Genomic DNA, 14,347 nt, shown 5'->3' with positions numbered 1-14,347 from the left:
GACCTAACGAAATGAATTGTGTTTTTGGTTATAGATTTCCGAGCGGAACCTAGAGCATCCTCCACCTCGAGATACCCAGGCAAGTTTACAAACCCAACTCCATTTTACTATTGTGTTGTGAAAATATTATTTTACTATCATTGCATAAATACCATGCTTGCCATGATACGTAGTTGTTGAATTTTCGCATAATGTAGTGATGTTGTACGATAAGTATATATCGTGAAATGTTTATTCCGCTATAAGCGTGACGTATTATAATAAGACCGAGAGTCGGTCGGGATTTCAAGATAAAAACCCGGGAATCATTCTGGTGATGTTATAGGACGATTATAAGTCCATAGTAGTACGTTTTAAAGGGACTCAACGTCCACTTACGAAACAATAAAATACCTCGAACTTTTATTAAAACGATTTCCAAATATCGTATTCCCTCACCTATACTTTATCATTCGGATAAGAATTATTTATCTACTAATCATTTATTATAGGAGAAGTATTCTCCAACGCTTATTTATTTCAAACCTGATTAATCATTAATGATTATTAATTACGTAGACATAAATTAGTTGAGTAATATTATTTCAAATATTATTTTAAAGAGTAAACTCATTCAAGGTTTAATTATTTATGGAATATCGTTTAATTATTTATTATTCATTAAAGGGTTTATTATTTATTTAAAAATCATAGATCCTGAGTTAAAACATACTTTCTGATTTCGAAAAAATCATTCGAGTAATTTCAGATCGTCGGGGAATATTACCCTGACTTATTTAATATTTTGAATATAGTTTCAAGGAGAAAAATTTCCCCCTTATTTAATTATATGTTGACAACGGTCAACTCACATCCTTAGTACTTCCTCCGAAAACTTTCGGAAGTACATATATATATATATATGAAGTAAAGCTATGCCTATCAACAAGCAAAACGCTTGGGGGAACTTCGATGTGGTTGGAGTTCTCGAGATATGATAGGATTTCCTAAAGGACAAGGGAGGGGTAGGATCCAAGTACTTCGTGTATTGGATAGACTATTGGTACTGTAGGAGACGGTACAATATGTACCTAATGACCTGCGAAGTGTGTGTATACCTGAAATGGGACACGTAGCCCGAATGCGGCTAGGGTGATAACCGGGATACGAAGGTGTCGTCCTTCTATTAGTAGAAAAGGTTACTTTTATCACAGTACGACTGATCATCGTATGCAGTGGCTCCAACGAATGTCCTAATTCTTCCAATTGGAATTGTGATGCAATACCGTAACCCAAGCCTAGGTGCTGGGATTACTATTAAGGTATTCGCATGATATTAAAATCCCTTAAAAGAATTGTTTTCATAAGAAGGTGTGTATCACCAAGGAAAACTATTTTTGAATTAAACATAATTATCATATATGATGTTTTACATAAGTTATCATACAATCATTTTCATACTGTACATTATTATGCTGGGCATTATATCTCACACTTGTTTTTTTAAATTGACACAACACAACAGTGAATCAAGAGGCCTTCCATGAGAACCACAACCAGGAAACGGGTAGGAAATGGCAAGTTGTTCCTTAGATTGTTTGGTGCTGTACCACAGGTAGTCCGAATAAGCTGGATTAGTTTTTAGTTGTTTTTAGTTCGGCTTATTTATAAGTATGACTTATGTAAGGTAATAAACAAGAAACGTATATTTGGTCGGAGGACTAGCCTTACTTAAAGGTTACTCCCCGGTAAGATTAAACCACTTTTGGGTTGTAATAATTATCACTTGATGGTTGAAATTACTCTAGTTATGGATGGTTCGTTCCCAAGACAATAACCTGTAAGTGTGTGTATGTGTGATAAGTGTGGGGTCGTGAAGCGTGAGTATTTATATATTATAGTGTGAGTTGTGTGGTTGTAGTAATTTAGATGGCGTGGCCTCCGAGATTCCTGACCCCAGATTTTGGGGCGCCACAGTTTTCCTAGGGATATGCTACTGATGATTTTTTGTGCTTGATCTCGCGCTCCTGAAGGTAGGATTCGAATTCTGATCCGATGAACTGTGGTCCGTTATCTGATACTAGGACTCATGGAATTTCGAACCTCGTCAAAATATTATTCATTAACTTTTTGCAGGCTTGTTGGTTAATGGTCCTCATTGTTTTTGCTTTAACCCATTTGGTCATGTAATCAATTGAGACTAACAAGTACCTGAGATCTCCTTTGGCCCGGGGAAAGGGTCCCATAATGTCAATACCCCAGACAACAAAGGGGATAGGTGATAGGACTGATAAAGGTAGGACTGGGCTGATCCGGGAAACATTGCTGAAGAGCTGGCATGCCTTGTATTTCTTCACAAACTCTATTGCGTCCTGGTGGATAGTTGGCCAGTAGTATCCTTGTCTTATGATCTTATGAGCTAGGGCCTTTGCGGACATGTGATCTCCACATATCCCTTCATACACTTCCGCCAAACAGTACTTTGCTTCTTCTGGGCCGACACATTTCAGGATAGGAGATGAGAAAGTCCTGCAGTAGAGTAGTCCTTCTTCGATGAAGAACTTGATTGCCTTTGCTCTCAATCTTCGGGCTTTTTCTTTGTCTTCTGGGAGCTCCCCTTTCTCCAAGTAGTTGATGAAGAGAGTCATCCAGTTCTGGTTGCTTTCAATCTCCAAGATTTCTCCGGAATTAATAGATGGTTTGTGGAGTTCTTCGAAGTAAAATGAGCAGTCCAGATCTGATGAGTTCCGGACTAATTTGGATAGAATATCCGCTTCTTCATTTTTTTCTCGACATATCTGAAGGACTTGATGCTTTGAGATTGAGGTTAAGTAACTTTGAAACGGTGCTTGGTACTTGGCCAGAATAGGGTCCTTTGCTATGTATTCTCCATTTGTTTTTTGACCACTATCTAGGAGTCGCTGTAGATTTTTAAGTCCTGGACCCTCAGAGTCCTGGAGAGCTTTAGTCCTGCAATTAATGCCTCATATTCTACTTGATTTTTTGTTGTGGGGAAACCAAAAGATATAGCTGTTTGAATGGTGAATCCTTCAGGACTTTTCAGTTTGAGTCCGGCTCCCAGGACCGTCTACTTTTTTATTGTGGGGAAACCAAAAGATATGCCTCATATTCTACCTTTCGCTTGTTAAAGAACCATCTACTTTCAAGGTCCAGGCTCCCAGGATTGCATCTTTTTCTGTCTCTAGATCTATGTTCATTGGTTCCGGTTCCTCTTCTGGGAAGTTGCATTCGATTATGAAATCTGCAAGTGCTTGAGCTTTAATGGCAGTCCTGGGAATGAAGCTTAAATTGAACTGGCTCAACTCCACAACCCAATTGATAAGTCTTCCCGAGACATCTGTCTTGTGAATTATTTCCTTAGAGGCTGATTTTTGACCACTCTGATTTCTCTTCCCTGGAAGTAGTGCCTGAGTTTTCTTGAAGTTGTGACTAAGGCGAAGGCAAACTTCTCCAGTTTTGGGTATCTAGTTTCCGCATCTTTAAGAACTTGGCTTACGTAATAGACTGGTTGCTATCTTCCATTCTCTTCCCTAATTAGGGCAGCTCCTACTGCTTGTGTTCCTGCTGATAAGTATAAGTAGAGAGGCTCTCCTGGTTGAGCTTTAGTTAGGACTGGTGGCTGAGAGAGGTAGGACTTGATTTTCTCAAATGCCTTTTGACACTCCGACTCTAGTTCACCTCTTTCTTGTTGGTTGCTCCTTTGAGTAAGTCGAAGAATGGTAAGCACCTCTCCGCTAGCTTTGAGACAAATCTTCTGAGTGTTGCTGGGGAACCTGCTAGCTTCTGCACATCTTTTGGGTCCTGGGAGCACTCATCTCCTGGATTGCTTTTATCTTCTCCGGATTAGCTTCTATTCCTCTGTTGCTGATCAAGAATCCTAAGAACTTGCCTGCTCCTACTTCGAATGTGCACTTCTCCGGATTCAGTTTAAGTTGGTTCTTCCTCAGGTTGTCAAGCACTCCTTCAGATTTTCCACGTGTCCTGGTATTGTTGATTTAGAAATCATATCATCGACATAGCACTCGAGGTTTCTCCCAATTTGGGACTTGAATATCTTGTTCATGGCTCTTTGGTAAGTGGATCATGCGCTTGTTAGTCCGAAGGGCAACATCACATAAGCATAGATTGCTCTGTGAGTTATGAATGATGTCTTAGGTATGTCCTTTGGGTTCATTTGATCTGTTTGTGTCCGGAGAAGGCGTCCATGAAATTTAGCATGATGTGTCCGGAGGTAGCATCTATCAATTGATCAATATTGGGGAGAGGGTATGGGTCCTTCGGGTATGCATCATTCAGATCAGTATAGTCCACACACATTCTCTATTTTCCGTTGAACTTCTTCACCATAACAACATTAGCTAACCACTCGGGGTATTTGATTTCTTTGATGATTCCTGCTTTGAGTAGCTTTTCCACTTCTTCGTCTATGGCTTTTTGCCTCTCCTGGGCGAAATTCCTTCTCTTCTGTTTAACTACTTTTCTGTTAGGGTTGACATCCAAGCTGTGCATTTCTATGGACTCATGTAGTCCGATCATGTCTTTTGGACTCCAAGCAAAAACATCTTTGTACTCCCGGAGCAAGGACATTAGTCTTTCTTTGAAGGATTCCTCGAGTCTTGACCCAACTTTCACCTTTCTATTAGGACTTCTTTCATCAATCTGGACTTCTTATGTTTCAACTACAGCTTCAATTTTTGCTTGCTCTTTGTTTGAAACCATTTGATGAATTCGGGCTTCGGAGTTCTTCTTCAGGTAGGAGTTCGCCTGTTCTGATTCTTTTGCTTTGGTTGCTTGCATGGTAGGACTAGCTTGGTCTAGGACCTGATTTGCCTTATCGACTACCATTACTTGGTTGCTTGCCGGTCCTTGCAGACTTGGCATGTTTGCTTCTTGGTTCGGACTTGATTCAATGAGTTGTACTTCTTTTATTATTTCTTCCCTTGGTCGGGGTTGGTGCTTCTTGATGCTTTATTGTTTGTGAAGGACTGTAGCCTTCATTTTGTTGTCCTGGTGGGTTTCTACCATTACTAACCCCTGGCTATAGCATGTTTCAGCAACTCCATAATCTCCTTTTATCTCCCCGACATATCTCCCCGACTCCTGTCGGGGTTGGGAATTTGATTTTGAGATGGGAGATTGAAGCTATTGTTTGCATCATGGTTAGAGCTGACATGCCGATGATTCCGTTGTATGATGAAGGAGTGTTGATGACATAGAACTTTATGACATGAGTTACTTGGTTAGGAACAGTTCCAAAAATGACAGGTAGATACAAAGTCCCTTGGATCGGGACTAAGTTGTGTCTGATCCCATATAGTGGATCCTTCCGGCAATCATTTGAGTGGACGCTCCCTAACTGCATTCGATCCACTGTGTGCTTGAAGAAAATATTTACTGAAGACCCATTGTCTATGAGCATTCTTCTTACTTCATTATCAAAGATGTCCAAGGTGATAACTAAAGCTGCATTATGATGAGGGTTGACTCCTTCATAGTCCTTACTACTGAAGGATATCACCATATCTGGGAGTGATTGGATTGATAGCACTTCTTCGCCGAAGTCCGGGCTCCGAGGTGAGGAATGGGAGCCTCCGAGGACTACGTTGACTACATTCTTTCCTCTCTTCTGCGCTTCCCCTCTGTTGTTGTCCCGTACTAAGTACTTGTTCATATTTCCTTTCTTTATTTGGTCCTCAATGAAGTACTTGAGTGATAAGTAGTTCTCAGTCTTGTGGCCATGGGTCTCATGATAATCGCGCTGTCTATTGTAAGGTCTGCTCTCCGGAGGAGTTTGCATTGGCTTTGGAGGATAATAGAAAGGTTTGTCTTTTACCTCCTTCAAGATTTCCTCCCGGTTCATGTTGAGAGGAGTCCAGTACGGCTCCTGCTTCAGCTCTCGGGGTTGCTTCGCGGGTCCTAGATTGCTCTTTGACTCCGGCTTAGGACCGAGTCTCTGAAAAACTGGAGTAGTTCATCTTTCTTGGCTCTGTTGGTTTTGCTTGAACTTCTTGTCCTGATGATAACCCCCTTTCGGTCGGTCATTAGTGTTCTTACTCATGGACCCCCCCATTCTGGGTCATCCTCATTTCCTGGAGTACATCCGTTTCCTTTATGAATCTGGAAGCCATGGAGTAAGCTGCAGTCATACTTTGCGGCTCCTTATTGATCAGTTCTATAATATATCTCTCATTGTGCTCTCGGTCTAAGTTTCTCCTGAAAATGTTCAAAGCTTCCCGCTCATCCAAGCTTGAGACTTTGTTGATTGCTTCCTGGAACCGGCGCATATATGCAGAGGATGACTCATTGTCATTCTGCCAGATTGTCTCCAGGTGACACATGTGCATTTCACGTTTTGTTTGCTCGAAATCTCCGGAGAAAAGAAGCGCGGAACTCCTTCCAACTATGGATGTTGCGGGAGGGGATCCTGCTGAACCATCTCTGGGCCCCTCCCATAAGAGTTGATGCAAAGAACCTTGATTTCGTCAGGTCATTGTAGTAATATATTTGCACGATTTTCTCAAAGTAGTTCAAGTGCTCCTCCGGGTCTCCCAGACCATCAAAGGAGTCAAAGTTGTAGTGTTTCAAGTCCCGCTGCCGGGGAATGGCCTCTAAGGAGTGGCTGTAAGGAGTTAATATTTCTCCACTTTCTACTCATGAGTCTCTGTCCATCTTTTTTTGCAATTCATAGATCATATCTTTCAGATCTTTCTGCTTTTCCTCTTCTTCATCATCAGAAATTAGCTCTGGAGTAGGGTCTCTCCGGGTTCTCTTGGTCCTAGACTTGGCCAGTAGCTTTTCTTCTTCTAACTGTATTCTTTTTTGGATCTTTAACTCGAGCTTTGCTTCTTCCTCTTTTCTGATTTTCTCCCGCATCTCTTCCAACCTTTTCTACTTAGCGGCTTCTGCTTTTTTCTTATTACCTTGATCCTTTTTTGCTTTTCTTTCCCTTAGCTCCAATTTGATCAAAGACAGATCTCTTAGATTGTTGGGAGTCCCCGGACTCCTCTGGTTCTTCCTCAAGTTCGGCTTCTTCCTGGAGCCGGGTTTGCTCCTGCCTGTAGAGCCTGATTGCTTCTGCCAGTTCATCACTTGTAAGGTTGGCCATGTGTTCTTCGGCCACTGGGATATTAGTGTATTTATATTGGTTCAGCTTAATAAGGCTTCTGGCGTCCATGATGTTTATAATTCTCTCCATAACGGGAGTGTTTTGCAATGGTTGCTCCTGGAACGCTTCCCTGTCGGCTCCTGGATCAAGGGCCTGGGAGTGGTCTGGCTCCTGGATTTGAGTGCTAACAGATGGTCTCCCATAAGTATGCTTTCCTGGTCTTGCCATTTCTCAAAAATACCAACAACAACTAACAAAAAATTCCAACTAACAATATGAATCTAAGGTTGCTTTTCAAAAATCGTAAAAACTACCCCAAACGATAGCAAGCAATAACAAACAGCTTTCTGGGACTAGTCTAAACAATCTTCTGGGACTACTCAACGATGTGGTAGAATAAGTGTAGCGGGGTTTTAGAACACAAATGCAATATTCAAACTAAAGAAAAATAGGGGTTCTAAAACGATCAAAGCTAACAATAGCACACACAAACGTGGCTTAAATCAACAAAACAGGGCACACACAAATGTGGCCTAAAATAACGAGCACACACAAATGTGGCTTAAACAACATTCATGTTTATGGAAGAGTTTGGTTGCTTGGGTTTTTACAAGTTAAATTAATGGACTATTTTAAGAGCTTGCTGATGAAGGTGAATCCAGGGGCACCGAGACCCAAGGATGGAGACCCCTCCTTCTAGCACCAAATGATAACTCCTGGTGGCGGGGCTGCTCCTTCGACGTCGTGTCTGGATCCTTCGCCGCTTTGGAGTTGTAGCTGTGGTGGGGTTCCTACAAAACAACACCGGAAGGAGGGTTTGGGTCCCGCAACTCCAAACTCCATATAGCCCCTGAAAGGACTAGTCCTGAGCTCCTAACTCAGTCCAGTCCCGTGCACTGCCAGTCCTGACTGGCCCAATCCGGCAATCCCAACCTTGGGAAATCCCAGCACGTTAGGCACTTTCCCAAGCACATGACAGGGACAACTGTCACTCATCAATTATGGGAATAATCAGGGCACGTGTAAGAAGATCCTCAGAACATTCCTCAGCCAGTCCCGCGCTGACACGTGTAAAGCATCCACTCCAGCCAGATGTCCTCAGGTCCTAGAGCCAATGGCTGCGATTCAAAGGTACCAACCCCAAACCCTATCCTTGGGCTATAAATAGTCCAAGAAGGTAAGGTTTTGGGGTTAATCCCTCTCTCACACTCATATACACACACAACCACCTTACATTCATATCTATCTTCATCTTCCCCAAAACGAGTTTTTACTCTCACACTGGAGTTTCTCATCTAGTAACCAGAACCAAGAATCATTTGTCTCCTGCATAGGAATAGGTACTCGTTTAATAAGCTCGAAATCTCGACTGTTTAACACATCTTCGATCACTTTCATATCACAACTTCTCCCATTAACAACCATCAAGTTATCAACCGTAATATCTTTCAATTACTCCGACATTATAGTTGTCAGGAAACCATTTTCTATACTTGGTAATCAAGACACATGCCACACCCTTGTTTCTTTTCCATCACCAATTTTATGCCTAGCTCCAGCCTTAATCACATTCATTGCCTCCACCAAACTCCTCCACACATAACTAGAATTATTTCCTATCTTTGCTTCCGGAAACGATGTTTGTGGATAATATTTAGCTTTCATTACTCGAGAAGCCAGAACATTAGGTTGATGTAATAATCTTCAACTTTGTTTAGCTAACATAGCTAAATTAATTTTCCTCAACTCTCGAACACCCAGTCCCCCACAATTCTTAGGCATACACAACTTCACCCACATCATCCATTTAACTCTTTTCTCTGTGCTTCCCCTTCCCCATCCCCATAAAAAACATTCATCTTACGCTCTATATCCTCACAAATGGCAATTAGAATGGGGAATAAAATCATCCAGAAATTAGGTATAACTTGAGTTGTTGATGACAATAAAATTAATTTACCTTCACTACAAGAAAAATTTCAATAGACATCACATGTTAGACATCGGTTATAAATGTCACTGATGTTAAAAAATGTAATAACATCACCCTGCATTAATTTGATGTCTTTGTTATTTTAATACATCGATTATTTTACAACTGATGTCTAAAATTACCTAAAATATTTCAACGCGAGCCCACTTTAATATATTTCCCCTTGTCAAAATTTCCCCCCGTTATTCCAAATTTTCTCCCCCACCTTAGCCAATATTTTTCTTCCCCCGTTTTTTTCCTTCTTCCAGCTAATAACTTGAAAACTAAAATTAAACTCTTTCACTCACCTCTCTCGATTTGCTCACCTTGCTTTAAGATCTCTTTACATGCCCAACTCTACAACTTTTATTGTACCTTTTCTTTCAAGAACCCAAACACTTCCATTTTGTTTCGTCTTATATGCATTAGCATCTCAAGATATTTCCCTAACTTCTCTACCTCCTGCACATACATTGTTCCACATACTAATACCCGACCTTCTCATTTTGTATTCGTACTAAATACAATATTGGACTTGTTATAATTGATAACCTGCCCCGACATATGGTACTTTTGTAATACATTCCTCATCATGACTGCTTCATTTTGAGACGCTCTAAAAAATAAATACACATCGTCTGCAAACAACAAATGGGATACAGAAGGTGCACTCCTTGCAACTTTACAGCCATGTATAAGCCCATTATCTTCATATCTTCTCAGCATTCCACTCAAACTTTCTGCACACAAGATATATATATATATACACACACGATGAGATCGGGTCACCCTGCCGCACACCCCATTGAGGCACTACATTTCCAAAGACTTTACCATCCCGTATAAAATTTTATGATACCATTTTAATACACTGCATCACCATGTCGATCCACATACGAGGAAGATCAAATTTCTGGAGCATACACTCTATAAACTGCCATTTTAGCCTATCATAGACCTTTGACACATCAACTTTCAAGCTTGCTACTCCCACCGCTCCCTGGATTTTTCTTTGAATAAAATGATTGACTTCAAAAGTGATAAGCGCATTGTGAGTTAGTAGACGATTTTCAATGAATGCACTTTATTGCTCAGAGTCAGAGTAATCAAGACTGGTTTCACTCTATTCGCCAGAATTTTTGACACTACCCTCATTATTACATAACATAATGAAATCGGTCGAAGGTCGACCACTCTATTTGGTTTTCTTATTTTGGGGATCAAGCACACCAACATTCTGTTAACATTTTATGGCAGTTCACCTATAGAGAAGAATCCCTGACAAAAATCACACACCTCATTCCCTACTATTTTTCAAAAAACTTGAAAAACTTGTACCTCCTTATCTTTTTCTTTCCACTCCCCATTATCTTTCTGCAATTTTTCTATTTTATTTTGCTCCTTTCATGTAGTTACATATTTATGGAAAATTTTGTGTTTTTATCCCCATCCCAAAGCCAAAATTGTTTGGCTCTTTGTCGCTAACATAATTCTTGCTTCTCAAGAAGTCATAGATAATGCCACTTTGCTTCACCATATTTATGCACACCTTCATTATCACGTCAAGATCTCAACCGTTTCATTTCCATTCTATACTTTGAAATTTTTATCTTCATTTCTTTAAGAATTCCCCCACCTCACTCTTCCAGTCGAGCACAACACTTCGCCATTCTATCCATTAAATCAAAATTTACGTCTTCATTCCAGCACTCTTGAATGATACTTCTACATTCTGTCTCCTTAACCCGTATATTTTCGAAACGAAATCTACTTCGTTTTTGAACATAAGCTTGTGTGTGTAACTCCAAGAACAAAGGCAGATGATCAGAGGTGGAGACATCGATTACTTGAATCTCTGTTGACTTAAACATCTCGATCCAATTATTTGTAGTCAGTCCCCTGTCCAATCTATCATGCACCCATCTTTCCATCCCTCTCGATTTCTCCCCTGTATACATGTCCATGACAGCTTCCGAGAACCCATTTATCAACACACTTGGATCATGGATGCCTTTGTCCCCCACGCTTCTCTTTAATGGACATAAGATCGTTAAAATCGCCTAATATACACCAAGGTAAACTCAATGCTTTAGCTAATTCCCTTAACATATCCCAAGCCTCCCTTCGTCTCCCTCTTTCAGGAAATCCATAATATTCCGTATACCTCCAACGTCCCAAAGTTTCATGTTGCACTCAAAGTCGATGAAATTACTACAACTATTCACAATTCTAATCCCTCCTTCATTCTACCAGAAGAGAGCAATCCCCCCACTATGCCCTTGAGGCTCAACCCCGAAGCACCCTACAAAATCTAAATTTTTTCTTATACTCTCGCTTTTATTATTCTTAACCATAGTTTCACTTAACAATATTATGCTAGGCCTATGTTGATTATTGATTTCATTTAGAAATCTAACTGTCTATGGGTTGGCCAGCCTAAGATAGTTCCAAGCAATACAAATCATAATCCTTGGCGGACCTGGACTCCAGGACCCGCCACTAGCAAGTTTTTTGGCCCAACACCAAATTGATTATTTGAATTTTCCATCAGATCATCCCCATAATTTTCGACCATACTATTCTCCTCAATCCGCTTTCTTTTAGGATCAATTACTATATTTCCTTGTTTATTTCCCACATTTGCTACATTTACGTTCCTTTTATCATGCTCCATCATTTTCGTATCTAAACCACATACTTCTCTTTCAGTATTATCACGCGGTTTGATCCTGATCCCCTCCGCCTCTTCGGCCATTTTTCTTACCACACCAATTTACCTCCATGAACCGCTCTATCTTGCGTACACCACCACCCATATTATTTGGTATCTCCTCTGCAATACTTTTATTTCCCCATATGCCTTCTCCTTCATTAAAATTTCTAAGCCACCTAGCTCCTGTGTTATTCTTCACATTTCTGGACTGTGCACGTAACCAAACTCCATAAGCTTTCTCCTCTATTTTCCGAGGATTATCATAAATAATGTTACAGTCTCTATCAGAGTGACCAATGATCCCACACACAAACCAAAACCTTCCAAGTCTTTCATACCTAAAATTTAACCAACTTCAATTATCTCCTTCCTTTTTTATTTTCATCCTACGCTTTAATGGATTATCCATATTCAATGCAACTCTAACTCGTACATATGGTTTTCAGCCACCCATAAAAATATTTGGGTCTGGATTTATATATCTACCAATGGATGCACCCACACTTTTGATTATATTTTATGACAGGAAACCCCTGGGAATGTCGTATATTTGCACCCACATTTCAACCTCATTAAGTTAAACCCCAGTCAGATCCATCCCTTCACCCACTTGCTTGTAGATCAACATTGCCTGTTCAAAGGACCATGATCATCCATCAACCACTTTTGGAGATCCATTTGATGAAAGAATATAAACGAGTACCTAAGACCCCCCCATCTCATGCACCTTTATCCCTCATTTGGTCTCCATAGCCCAGCCTTACCATTCTGCATTACGTTGTAATTTATATTCTTCTCCGTCAAAAATTTGCCTACTAACATATATGTTTGCTTTGGAGCCACCATTTCATTGCTTGTCATAACAATTTCTCCCTCCTCCTTATCATCTATCACCAGATTTGCATACATTTCCTCCAGAGCATTCTGAGTTCGTGCCATTTCCAATTTGTAAAAATAGACTTAGGCCTTACTCCGGAGGTTCTTAAAGAGAAGGAAGTAAGTGATAAGGAGGTAAAATACTTTCATCCCATTTTTGGAGCGAAAGTTTTGGAGTGAAAGTTTGTTAAATTTACATTCATTACCACTTGCATTCACTCCTTTTTAAAACTCGGGAGCACAACTATGAATGCAAGTGAAACAATTTTACTCGCCCTACACTTGCTTTTCTTTCTATTTCAAACTCGGGAGTAAGGGGTTAATCCCTCCGACATAGTGATTTAGATGGATTGGTAATATATGGATTGATGCTATGTTTTGAATACAAATAAGAAAGAAAAACAAATAAATGAGAATAATGGCTGAAAAACTGCCATAAAGACAGAGAGAATAACCTGTCAATCTTGAAATACGGATTTACAGTAGAGAGAATGGTAACCCTGAAATTGTATAATTTAACACTAATATTGATTTAGTTTTAAGCGTATATAGACTTCAAAACTAATTATAACCACTACGGTGCTCTCCAACTTGTACTATTTCCTTGGAATTTGGCATCAACATTCACAAAAACAAAATCTTTGCATGCAGCTAATTAATCAATCCACCTCCATATATTCATAACGAACAGTCTATGACTCTATATAGTTTGTCACACATTTCTTCTCCCTTCTGATAAACATATACTAGCCTATTTATGTTGGGATGGATTAATTATAGTACGCACATTGGTTGGGGTTACTCCTTCAGTCCTTGGCTTTCGCTGATTCAACTGCTGCACAAGTGATTATTGGTTAAATTCAAATCCTAGCCAGTATTTCAACAGAATCCCTCTTTATTATCAATCCTGATGATGTTACCCTCTTGATTCCTAATAACAACCCCTGAAATTGTTACCACCGGGAGTGATAGTACATGTAGCTCCTGCAGGTGGCTACAAGGGGAATGTGATATAATGCATAAGTGTTTCTGGAGTAAACTATGGTCTTTGAGAATGTCAGGGAAAGTAGCACACTTTATGTGGCGTGTATGTAATGGATGTCTGCCAACCATGTATGCATTAGCAGTTAAATAGATTATTCCAAATGTTCTATGTCTTTGGTATCGAGGTAGTATGGAAACGGATGCACATATGTTGTTTACGTGTGATTTTGCACGAACGGTCTGGTATAGTGCAAGTCTACAGCAAATGACACAAGTTTCACGTAATGAAATAACTTTTGACGTATTCAGACAGTTTTTGATACATGCACTAAGGAGGAATGTGTTCAAGTAGGATTAATCAGCTGGTGCCTGTGGAATAGATGAAATAGGTGGGTCTGGAACATAATTAATGGGTCTGCATTCGATGTTAAACTTGCAGCCATAAATTATTTAATAGACTAGAAAGAGCCTCAGCTAACTGGAACCGGGAGAAGATTACATAAGATTTCATCTGATATTGTATGGAGAAAGCCAAGGGAAGGATAGATTAAAGTGAATACGGATGCGGCTGTTTTTATAGATGGGAGTATAGGGCTGGGGGTGTGTTATGAGAAACTCACGGGGAGAATTTTTAGGTGCTAAAAGTTGTAGAATGGAAGGATCATGGACACCACAGGAAGCTGAATCCATAGGTATG

Source organism: Apium graveolens, chromosome 2 (genome assembly GCF_009905375.1).
Source record: "Apium graveolens cultivar Ventura chromosome 2, ASM990537v1, whole genome shotgun sequence".
In the NCBI taxonomy this organism is placed as follows: Eukaryota; Viridiplantae; Streptophyta; class Magnoliopsida; order Apiales; family Apiaceae; genus Apium; species Apium graveolens.
This window is presented reverse-complemented; position numbering follows the sequence as displayed.